Consider the following 11,039-nt stretch of genomic DNA (forward strand, 5'->3'; position numbering starts at 1 on the left):
AGGCAACTGCAGACAGCATCATTCTAGGGCCTTGTCTTGTATGCAGGGTTGAAACACAAACAGCAGGGTAAATAAATGAATTAGATAAAAACACAGGAAATAACATCATGCAGTTGAAAAGATCATGCAAGACATTATAGCATTCTAAAATCTTTATCTTTGCTAAGATTTTCCTAAAAGCCCCATCTTTATACATCCTTGTGTCTAGGAGCATTGTTTAAAGAAATAAGCAGGAGGTTTGGTATTTTCCTTGAAGGTAGGGCCGTGTCTTGTTCAGCTTTATCTGTCCTGCAGTACATGGCATGATGTCTTGTAACAACAGACCTTTTCCATATCCCACCTAGATAAAGGCAATCAATCAGTCTCTCAGTAACCACTCTCCCTCCTCCACACCTCTTTCCAGGCCATTTCCTCCACTGCTTCCTGAATTATCTTTCTAATGCACATTTTTTTTGAAACTCCAGGAGAAAGGACATTTTATTATTTAAGTAGATTTATGGTATTACAAAGAGAATCATGGTAGGACCAAATATTACAATGTTAGCATCAAACAAAGGGGAGAGCTCACACATACCAGGCAAGCACACTGCCACTGAACATGCTGCCAGCCTTTTCTGTGCAACGATGCCTACAGACTTATGGGATGACCAAAGTAAAACAAAAATAGTTTACGGCTGTCAATTGCTGCTCAACAAAAATCCACATATTTTTCCATACGAGATCTTAAAGGATGATTAAAAAATAAAAAGCTTTCTTAAGCCAGGCTCATACCTATAATCCTAGCTACTCAGGAGGTTGAGATTTGAGGATTATGGTTCAAAGCCAGCCTAGGCTAAAAAGTCTGTGAGACTCTTATCTCCAACTAACCACCAAAAGCTGGAAATGGAGCTGTGGCTCTAGCGGTAAACTTCCAGCCAGGAACAGAAAATGGTAGGCAAGAGAATAAAGCCCTGGGTTCATGTACCTGTGCCAGCAGGTACACACAAAAATTCTGCCTAACCCAGGTGCTTGTGACTCACACCTGTAATCCTAGCTATTCAGGTGGCAGAGATCTGAAGATTGCAGTTAGAAGCCAGCCCAGGTAGAAAAGTCTGTGAGACTCTTACCTCCAATTAACCATCAAAAAGCCAGGAGTAGAGCTGTAGTTCAAGTGGTAGAGTGCTTGCCTTGAGTTTTTTTTTTTTTTTTTTAAAGCTCAAAGGCAGGGTTTGGGCCCTCAGTGCAAGTCTTAGTACTACCACAAAATAAAAAGAGTAATATTAATTTTTAAGGCTTCAAAGAACAATCTTCAGGAAAGAGAAGGTATAAGAATGGAAAATAAATTATTTTCTATTTTTACTCATCTCTTCAGAGTAGAATCACTGATTCATTCAACCTACAACTTTGAGGGTTTTTTAAAAGGTCAAATCTTTATTTTAAGATGATAGAAATGCTCATACTTCAAAGTAAAAGAAATTAAGAAAAAGCAATTGAGTGCCAATTTTTCTAATATAAGGCAATTTAGTGAAATGTAATTTGAGAGACTGTAATGGTCATTTACACTTAAATTGCTGGTTACTTTCTTAACAAAAGCTAAATGCAGGAACGGAGAGTATAAGCTCAGTGGTAGCATACAGAAGGTTTGATTTCTAGCACTGAGAATAAATAAATAAAAGTGTACAAATGAGCTAGATACTGATGACTCATCCTTGTAATCCTACCTACTCAGGAGGCTAGAATCTGAGGAGTCCAGTTCAAGCCAGCCCACGTAAGAAAGTCTATGAGACTATTATCTTTAACCACCAAAAAGCCAGAAATGAATTGTAGCTCAAGGGGTAGAACACCAGCCTGGAACAAAAAAGGTAACCAAGAGTACTAGACAAGGATTGGAAGTAGTTTCTCTTTTTTTGTTTTGTCAGTTGTAGGGTTTGGACTCAGGAAGTGGGCCCTGTCTTTGAGCTATTTTTTTTTTTTTTGCCAGTCCTGAGGTTTGAACTCAGGGTTTGGGCACTGTTCTTGAGCTTCCTCAAGGCTAACACTCTACCGCTTGAGCTACAGCACCACTTCCGGCCTTTTCTGTGTATGTGGGACTGAGGGCTTTGTGCATGCTAGAAAAGCACTCTGTTAGGCCACACTTCCAGTCATCTCTGAGCTCTTTTTACTCAAGACTAGTGCTCTACCACTTTGAGCCAACGTTCCACTTCCAGTTTTCTAGTGGTTAATTGGAGTCTTAACAGACTTTTCCTTCCCAGGCTGGCTTTGAACTGGGTTCCTCAGATTTCAGAATAGGTAGGATTATAAGTATGCATACCATGAGTGCAAGACCCAGGACTGGCAAAAAGAAAAAAAAAAAGTGGTGGCAGAGCCAGAAGTACCACATACATAGAAAAGCCGGAAGTGGTGCTGTGGCCCAAGTGGCAGATCGCTAGCCTTGAGGAAAAAGCCCAAGGACAGTGGTCAGACCCTGAGTTCAAGCCCCAAGACTGGCAAAAAAAAAAAAAAAAAAAAAAAAAGTGATGGCACCTTTAAAAGGTGGGGCTTGGTAGGAGGTTAATTTAGTCACTGGGGGCTTGCCCTGAGGTGTGATTAATGGCTGTTTATGCCAAGTGAGTTAGATCTGAGGGACTGGAATAGTTACCAAGGGGGTTACTATGAAGTGAGACCACTCTACTACTTTAGTTCCATTCACATGAACTGCTCACAGCTGTCTCATGTGTGCCCTTATCATATGATATCATTTCTCTTGTTTTAATACAGTACCCAAGCTTGGGCTTTTTAGCCTTCACATCCATGGCTCAGCTACATGCCAGTGGCTCACACCTGTCATCTTAATACTCAAGAGGCTGAGATCTGATGATCAAGGTTTGAAGCCAGCTCATATAGAAAAGCCAGCTCATATCAGAAGCCTGGGGCGGTGGCTTGTGCCTGTAATCCTAGCTACTCAGGAGGCTGAGATCTGAGGATCAAGGTTCAAAGCCAGCCCAGGCACAAAAGGACCTGAGACTCTTACCTCCAATTAACCTTTAGAATAAAACGGGAAGTGGGGCTTGGCTCAAGGGTAGGTGGGTAGCCTTGAGTGGAAGAGCACAGGGACAGCACCCAGGCCTACTTCATGCACCACAATTCACACAGACACACACACACACACACACACACACACACACACACACACACACACACACACACACAAGTCCATGAGAATTTTTTTTAAAGAATCTCCCATTAACAACCAAAAAGCCAGAGGTAGAGCTGTGAGCACTTTTCTTGAGTGAAAAAACTAAGGGACAGTGCTCAGGCACTGAGTTCAATCCCCAGTAACAGCACACAAATGCACACATCTATGAACCAAACAAACTTCATTTCCTTATAAAGTATTAATCTTGGGTACCCATAGCAATACAAAATATACTAAGACAGAAATAAGGCATTCCAGATTATTTATCATTTATACATTACAGAAAGCTGAACATTTCCAGGTTTATCAATCAGTACTCTTCTTGGAAATGGGTGTGACAAACCTACTAAGAAAGTTGTTAAATGTATCCAATTTCAGCTTAGCATACACATGGAAACATAATGGTATGTTAGTGAATTTACAATTATATATTAGTGATTTTACAATTATGTTGTCCTAGTTGTGTATGCCCAGTCATGTACACAGAATTTAAAGATCCTTTAATTATATGTGTGCAAACTCTATCTTGTTGGAAAAATAACTAGGCCAAAAAATTGTAGCAAATTGACAGCGTTACTATGTTGTTACACAGAGCTAGTAAAATGAGATAAAACATTGTATTCAGTCTTGAGAACAGAAGATATAAAAGGAAGATGGCAAGACAGTGGATAACCCTGAAAGAGCTATTCTAACTTCAGAAACCACAGTATCAGTTTCTGCTGAGCAAAATTAGCCAAAGTTAAAGAAAAAAGACATCAGCAATATCTCCTAGTAAAAGAAAGCTGATAAAATGAGAGTCTAATACATATCTTGTGGCAATATAAAAGCTGTTTTTTTAAAGAAAGGTGTATATGGGGCCAGGAGCATAGCCTAGTGGTAGAGTGCTCGCCTAGCATGCATGAAGCCCTGGGTTTGATTCCTTGGTACCACATACACAGAAAAACCTGGAAGTGGCACTGTGGCTCAAATGGCAAAGCGCTAGTCTAGAGCAAAAAGTGTATAAGCACAATGCCCAGGCCCGACTGGCAAATACTATGTGTATGTATGTATATACACACACATACACACACACACACACAACACACACACACACACACAATACTGGGGCTTCAACTCAGGGCCTGGGCACTGTCCTTGAGCACTTTTGCTCAAAGCTAGCTCTCTAATACCTGAGCTACAGAGCTGCTTCTGGCTTTTTCTGTGTATGTGGTACCAAGGAATCAAACCCAGGGCTTCATGCATGCTAGGCAAGCACTCTACCACTGGGCTACACTCCCGGCCCCCATTTTTTTTTTTTTTTTTGCCAGTCCTGGGCTTAAACTCACTGCCTGGGCACTGTCCTTGGACTTTCTCAAGGCTGGAGCTCTATCACTTGAGCCTCAGCACCACTTCGGGTTTTTTTCTACGTATGTGGTACCAAGGAATCAAACCCAGGTCTTCGTGCATGCTAGGCAAGCACTCTACCACTAGGCTAAACTCCCGGCCCCCCAAATATTTTTTTTTAAAGAAAGAAATATATCAACTTTTTGGACACTGGTGATTCACACCTATAATCCTAACTACTCAGGATGCTGAGATTTGAGGACTTGAGATTGTAGTTTGAAGCCTTGCCAGGACAGTTAAACAGGAGAGACTCTTCCCTCTAATTAATCAGCAAGAAGATAGGAGTGGAGGTGTGACCGAAGGGGTAGCGCACCAGCCTTGAGTTTAAAATCTAAACAAGGCCCTGAGTTTAAGCCCAGTACTAGTACCAAAAATAAAAAAAATCCCCAAAAAACAATCACCAACTTTCAGAAAATAGCAGCCCCTAAAACAGAGGACAATTGGACAATTACACAGATGGTAAGGATTGCATTAATGATATTTTCCTCCTTCCTTCGTTTACCCCTCCTTTTTTCTTCTACTCCCTCCCCTGAAGGCTCTCTCTTTTTCTCTGTCTCCTTCAATCTTATTTTTTTGGGAGTGTGCTGGTGATTGAATTCAGGACCTTCACTTGCTAAGTATATGCTCTATTACTGAACTACACCCATTAAATATTAATATATTACTTCATTAAGCAGTAAAATTATGTTTAATATTATGCTTTATTTTATAAACCCAGTGGGGTAACAGATATTCATCCCCTATTCTTCTGTATTATCTACTTTTTTTAAAAAAAAAAAAAAGCAGGGCCAGGAGTTTGGCCGAGTGGTTAAAGTGCTTGCCTAGCATGCACGAAGGCCCGGGTTCGATTCCTTGGTACCACATACATAGAAAAAAGCCGGAAGTGGTGCTGAGGCTCAAGTGGTAGAGCTCTAGCCTTGAGAAAGTCCAAGGACAGTGCTCAAGCCCTGAGCTCAAGCCCAGGACTGGCAAAAAAAAAAAAGCAAATTGAAAATGTTATGTATGTGGGAGATAGGACTTTGAATGTTTTCTATCTTTTCTATAAAGAACTGTTTGGCCAGGGATAGTGGCTCATACCTGTAATCTTAGCTGTTTCAAAAGTAAAGATTAGGGGCTGGGAGGTTGGCCTAGTAGTAGAGTGCTTGCCTAGCATGCACGAAGACCCGGGTTCGATTCCTTGGTACCACATACATAGAAAAAAGCTGGAAGTGGTGCTGAGGCTCAAGTGGTAGAGCTCTAACCTTGAGAAAGTCCAAGGACAATGCTCAGGCCCTGAGCTGACAAAAAAAAAAAAGTAAAGATCAGGAAAATCATCACAATGCAAGGTAAACCTGGCAAAAATTTATTGAACCCCATTTCAACCAATAAGCAGGGTGTGGTGGTTCAAGTGTATTCCCTAGATACTCAGAAAACATTAATAGGACAGTGGTCCAGGTTAGCCCCAGGACAATAAGTAAATCAAAAAGAGTTGAGGATGTGGCTGAAGGGGTAAAATGCCTTCCCTGTATTCCCAATACTACAAAAACCAAAACACCCAGACACAGACACACAGACATACATAGACACAGACATAGAAACACACACACACACACACACACACACACACACACACACATAGACACTCCCCCTCCCCCACACACATTGTTTTAAAAAATGTTAAAGAAAAAAGGAAAGGGGCTGGGAATGTGGCATAGTGCCTGGCTAGCATACATAAAGCCAGTATCACATAAACAGATAAAAGCCAGAAGTGGTGCTGTGGTTCAAGTGGTAAAGTGCTACCCTTGAGAAAACCTAGGTCCTGAATTCAAGCCCCAGGGCTGGCAAAAAAAAAAATAATCTAACAGGAAATTTTCTGCCCAAGCTGGCTTCCAATCATGATTCTCAGATCTCAGCCTCATAAGTAGCTAAAATTACAGACATGAGCCCCTGGCATTTTGCTTGATTTTATTTTAATCACTATTATTAAGGCATCTCATCTGGTTTTCCTGTGACATTCCTACATATGTATATATCAAATTTTGATTTAATTCACTCTCCCTACTATTTTCTCTTATCTGATTTCTGTCTCCAACACTCAGCCCCATATCCTGCCGAGTAGTCACTGTATTTCTTTCAAGTTGACTTAAAAAAAAACTCTTCTAGATTCTGCACGTAAAAGAGACATATGAGGCACTTATCCTTCTGTATCTAGTTTATTTTGCTTAATATGATTTTGAGTTTCTGCAAATGAAATGATTTTAGTCTCTTTTATGGTTGAATAACACTTCATTATGAAGGTTATTTTAATATGATTAGAAAAAGCAATTGCATGAACATTTACATTCCATGGCCACTAAGGAAAGTAACTAAAAATGATACTAAATAAAAACGATTATACTTAAATTCACACAAAATTGGTCTCTTGTTTTCTAAGGAGTAAAAGCTCAGGGCTGGGAATGGGGCTTAGTGGTAGAGTGCTTGCCTAGTATGCATAAAGGCCTGGGTTTAATTCCTTAGTACCATGGAAACAGAAAAGGCCAGAAGTGGCACTGTGGCTCAAGTGTAGAGCGCTAGCCTTCAGTACAGAAAGGATCAGGGACAGAGTTCAAGCCCCAGGATGGGCAAACTAACTAACTAACTAAATAAGGAGTAAAGGCCAGCACTGGTGGCTTATACTTGTAATCCTAGCTACTCAGAAGACTGAGATCTGAAGTTGGACATTCAAAGCCAGCCCAGGCAGACAAGTCTTGGAAACTCTTATCTCCAATTAAACCACAAAATGGTGGAAGTGGAGGTAGGGTTCAGGTAGACAAAGCTGAGCAAAAACATGAGGCCCTGAATTCAGGCCCCAGTACCAGCAAAATAGTGGAAAAGAAAAAAAAAAAAGAGAGCAAAAAGTTGAGCAACTTAAGCTGGAAATAGTGCTGTGGCTCAAGTGATAGAGCTCTAGCCTTGAGAAAGCCCAAGGACAGCACTTAGGCCCTGAGTTTAAGCCCCAGGACTGGCACAAAAAAAATGTTTGAGCAACTTCAAAATTCAAAGCTTAGGTGTGTTGTTTTTACTTTTTACTTCTTTTTCTTTCCTTGTTCTGAAGATCATATCCAGGCATGCTAGGCAGGTGCTCTACTTTTTTTTTTTTTTTGGCCTGTCCTAGGGCTTGAACTCTGGGTCTGGGCAATGTTACTGAGCTTCTTTCACTCAAGGCAATCACTCTACTACTGGAGCCTCATTGTCACTTTAGGCCTTTTTGAGTAGCTTATTGAAGATAAGAGTCTCATGACTTTCTTGCCCTGGCTGGTTTTAAACTGTGATCTTCAGATCTCAGCCTCCTGAGGAGCTAGGATACAGATGTCAGCTGTTGGCACCCAGAAAGTACTCTACTTCCAAGCAACATTTTCATATCTGTCTCATATGAATAATCAGAAAATTATCCTTACAGAGGGGATTTTTTTCTCCAGTCCAGGGACTTGAACTCAGGGCTTTCTCAAGGCTCGAGTTCTACCACTTGAGCCACAGCATCACTTCCAGCTTTTTCTATGTATGTGGTACCAGGAATTAAACTTAGGTCTCCATGCATGCTAGGCAATCACTTTAACACTAGGCCAAACTCCTGGCCCCCAGAGAGGATTTTTTAAAATGTAATTTATGGTGCTTTGGATCCTCTCCATCTTTTAAAATTATGCATCCATGGCTCTAGTAACAACATCATTGTCTTTTTAGTCTCATAGACTTTTGCCATATGTAATGGAAAAATCCATCCAAATTTTTTCATCTCATTTGCATCAGCAATATCTATTTCTAAGGGATTATTCATGGATTACCATAAATATTCAGAACCATATTCCGTGGATCTTAGTCTTTGCTATATTTGGCTTAGAGTTTTGTTTTGTGAAAAAATGTTTTATTTCCTTTTTCCATTCAGCATATGAATGTTTAGCACTGTTGGTCAGCCATTATACGATAGGGAGTTTACTCAAAGTCCTTAAATTAAAATTTAAGAAAACTAAGAATAGATGTTCTCTCTGTACTCCATTGAAGAAAATTCTTAGGAAGTATTTTAATGTTCTCTGGTATCCATCTTTTTGAAAACTGGTCATTCATATCTTCTTAGCCTACTCCACTGAAGATGTGAATTTTGTTTTCCCTGTGGTTTTTTTTTCATTTTTTTTCTCTCCAGAACTGCCTTTCTGCTCTCTTTGAAAAGAAATCTAGTATATCACAAGCTTATAAATCTAGTTGTCTATCTGGACACCAATGGCTCATGCTAATCTCAACTATTCAGAAGGCTGAGACATAAAAAATCCTGGTTCAAAGCCATCTCTGGAAAAAAAGGTGCATGGATTCCATCTCCTAATAACTGGCAAAAAGCTGAGTGAAGGCATGGCTCAAGTGGTAAAGCAATTCTTGAACAACCTAAATAAATACAAGGCCCTCAGTTCAAGACACTGTTCCAGCACAAACCAAGTTGTGTTTCTCTTTCATTCCTATCTGTTCCTTCTCTAATTCCCTATTATTGTTCAGCTAGCATTAAAGGTAAATCAGAAACAGGGAGAGTAGCTGGACTCTGGTTGCTTGTGCTGTAAATCTAGCTTTTCCGGAAGCTGAGATCCGAGAATTACAGTTCAAAGCCAGCCTGAGCAAGAAAATCTGCCAGACTCTGATTTCCAATTTGCCACTAATAAAAAAATAAAGTTTGATATTTCATTTCCACCCTCTGCACACGCACACACACACACACACACACACACACACACACACACACACACACACACACATGCTTCGAACACATACAATGTGAGTATCTCTCACCATAAAATCAGTCCTTTTATTTTCTCCAGTCCTGGGGCTTGCACACAGAACCTGGGCACTATTCCTGAGCTGCTTTTGCTCAAATGTAGCACTTTACCACTTGAGCCACAGCACTACTTCCAGCTTTTTCTGTTTATGTAGTACTGAGGAATTGAACCCAGGGCTTCATGCATGCTAAGCAAGCACTCTATCACTAAACCACATTCCCAGATAGACCTTTTCCTGGATTAGCCATGAGCTTCTATCCTCCAATCTTCTCTTGTCCAATAGTTGGGATTTCAGATGTGTGTTACCATACTCTACCTTCTACTGTTTTGAGTGTGCAGAGCAGTTATTTATTTTTAAGCTTTTATATCAACTTTATTCTCAGAGCCAACCTGTGAGATAACAAACCCCCACATTGCCAACTGTTGTAGGAATCCTGGTCCTTCTTACATGTACCAAAATCTCACATTCAACAATGAGTTCTGGGTTACAAAAGAGGATTTAGTATTTGTATCTGTCTGTAAAGCTTTGTTATAAGTTAAACAGAGACACACACACACATGCTCCAGAGCAGTTATGTTGTGGATGGTTCCCACTTTTGGGTTTGTCTTGCTGTTTTTCTTTTCTTTTTCCGTCAGTTTGCATTTTAGCCACTTCCCCAATATATCTACACCACCATACTCAGCCTGAGCAATGAATTTTATTGCATCTTGATAGGTTGCTTTCACTAGCACTCTGCTGCCAAATTAGACACCACAGTCTCACAGGGACTCTGCTTTGCCCAGGCTTGAACTCAGGGCCTGGGCACTGTCCTTGGACTTCTTTTGTTCAAGGCTAGTACTCCATCATATGTACCACAGCACCACTTCCAGCCTTTTCCATTTATGCGGGACTGAGGAACTAGACCCAGGGCTTCATGCACATTGGGCAAACACTCTACCACTAAGCCACATTCCCAGCCCATGCTGTTTCTTTATAGTTAAATCAAGTTAGTTTCTGGAAGTCTGAAGCCTTCCTTAGTCTTGACAGAAGATCACAATTTGGAAGCAGATCAGGAGATTAACTTAGAGTTCTTACTCTTAGGTTCAGGTGACTCTCCCGTCTCAGCTTCTCATGTAGGTGAGACTATGGTGGCCCCAAGTGTCCAGGCAGTGACCACTTTATCTTTGATCACTAGGATGAGATGCTGTCTGTAAAGGACTCCATTAGGAGTTATTATTTTTCTCTTTGTAACTAATAAATATCGTCTGTGTGTGTGTGTGCGCGTGCGTGTCTGTGTGTGTGTGTGTGTGTGTGTGTGTATGTGTGTGTGTGCCAGTATTGGGGCACGAACTCAAGGATCTGAACTCTCACTCAGCTGCTTTGCTCACTACTACTGGCTCTACTACTTAAGCAACACCTCTACTTCAGGCTTGTCTGTGATTGACACAGAGTCTTGTGGACTTTCCTGCCTGGCTAGCTTGGAACCTTGATCTTTAATTCTTAGCCTTCTGAGTAGCAAGGGTTACAGGTAGGTATGTGTGCCACTAGTGCCTGGCTCTAATAAGCATCTTATCTCAGGGCCGGGAGTTTGGCCTAGTGGTAGAGTGCTTGCCTAGCATTCAGAAGACCCGGGTTCGATTCCTTGGTACCACATACATAGAAAAAAGCTGGAAGTGGTGCTGAGGCTCAAGTGGTATAGCTCTAGCCTTAAGAAAGTCCAAGGACAGTGCTTAGGCCCTGAGCTCAA

At 40.9% G+C, this 11,039-nt stretch overlaps 1 non-coding gene across 1 annotated transcript; it reads right to left on the bottom strand.

Annotated features, from left to right (window-relative positions):
• Window positions 1-9,745: 9,745 nt before the first annotated feature.
• LOC150045759 (small nucleolar RNA SNORA40) lies at window positions 9,746-9,871 on the bottom strand. Its single transcript, XR_016532898.1, has one exon. It is a non-coding gene; the product is annotated as a small nucleolar RNA SNORA40 (small nucleolar RNA).
• Between the last annotated feature and the right edge of the window lie 1,168 nt (window positions 9,872-11,039).

Source organism: Megascapheus bottae, chromosome 27 (assembly GCF_031878675.1).
Source record: "Megascapheus bottae isolate mThoBot1 chromosome 27, mThoBot2.hap1, whole genome shotgun sequence".
NCBI lineage: Eukaryota > Metazoa > Chordata > Mammalia > Rodentia > Geomyidae > Megascapheus > Megascapheus bottae.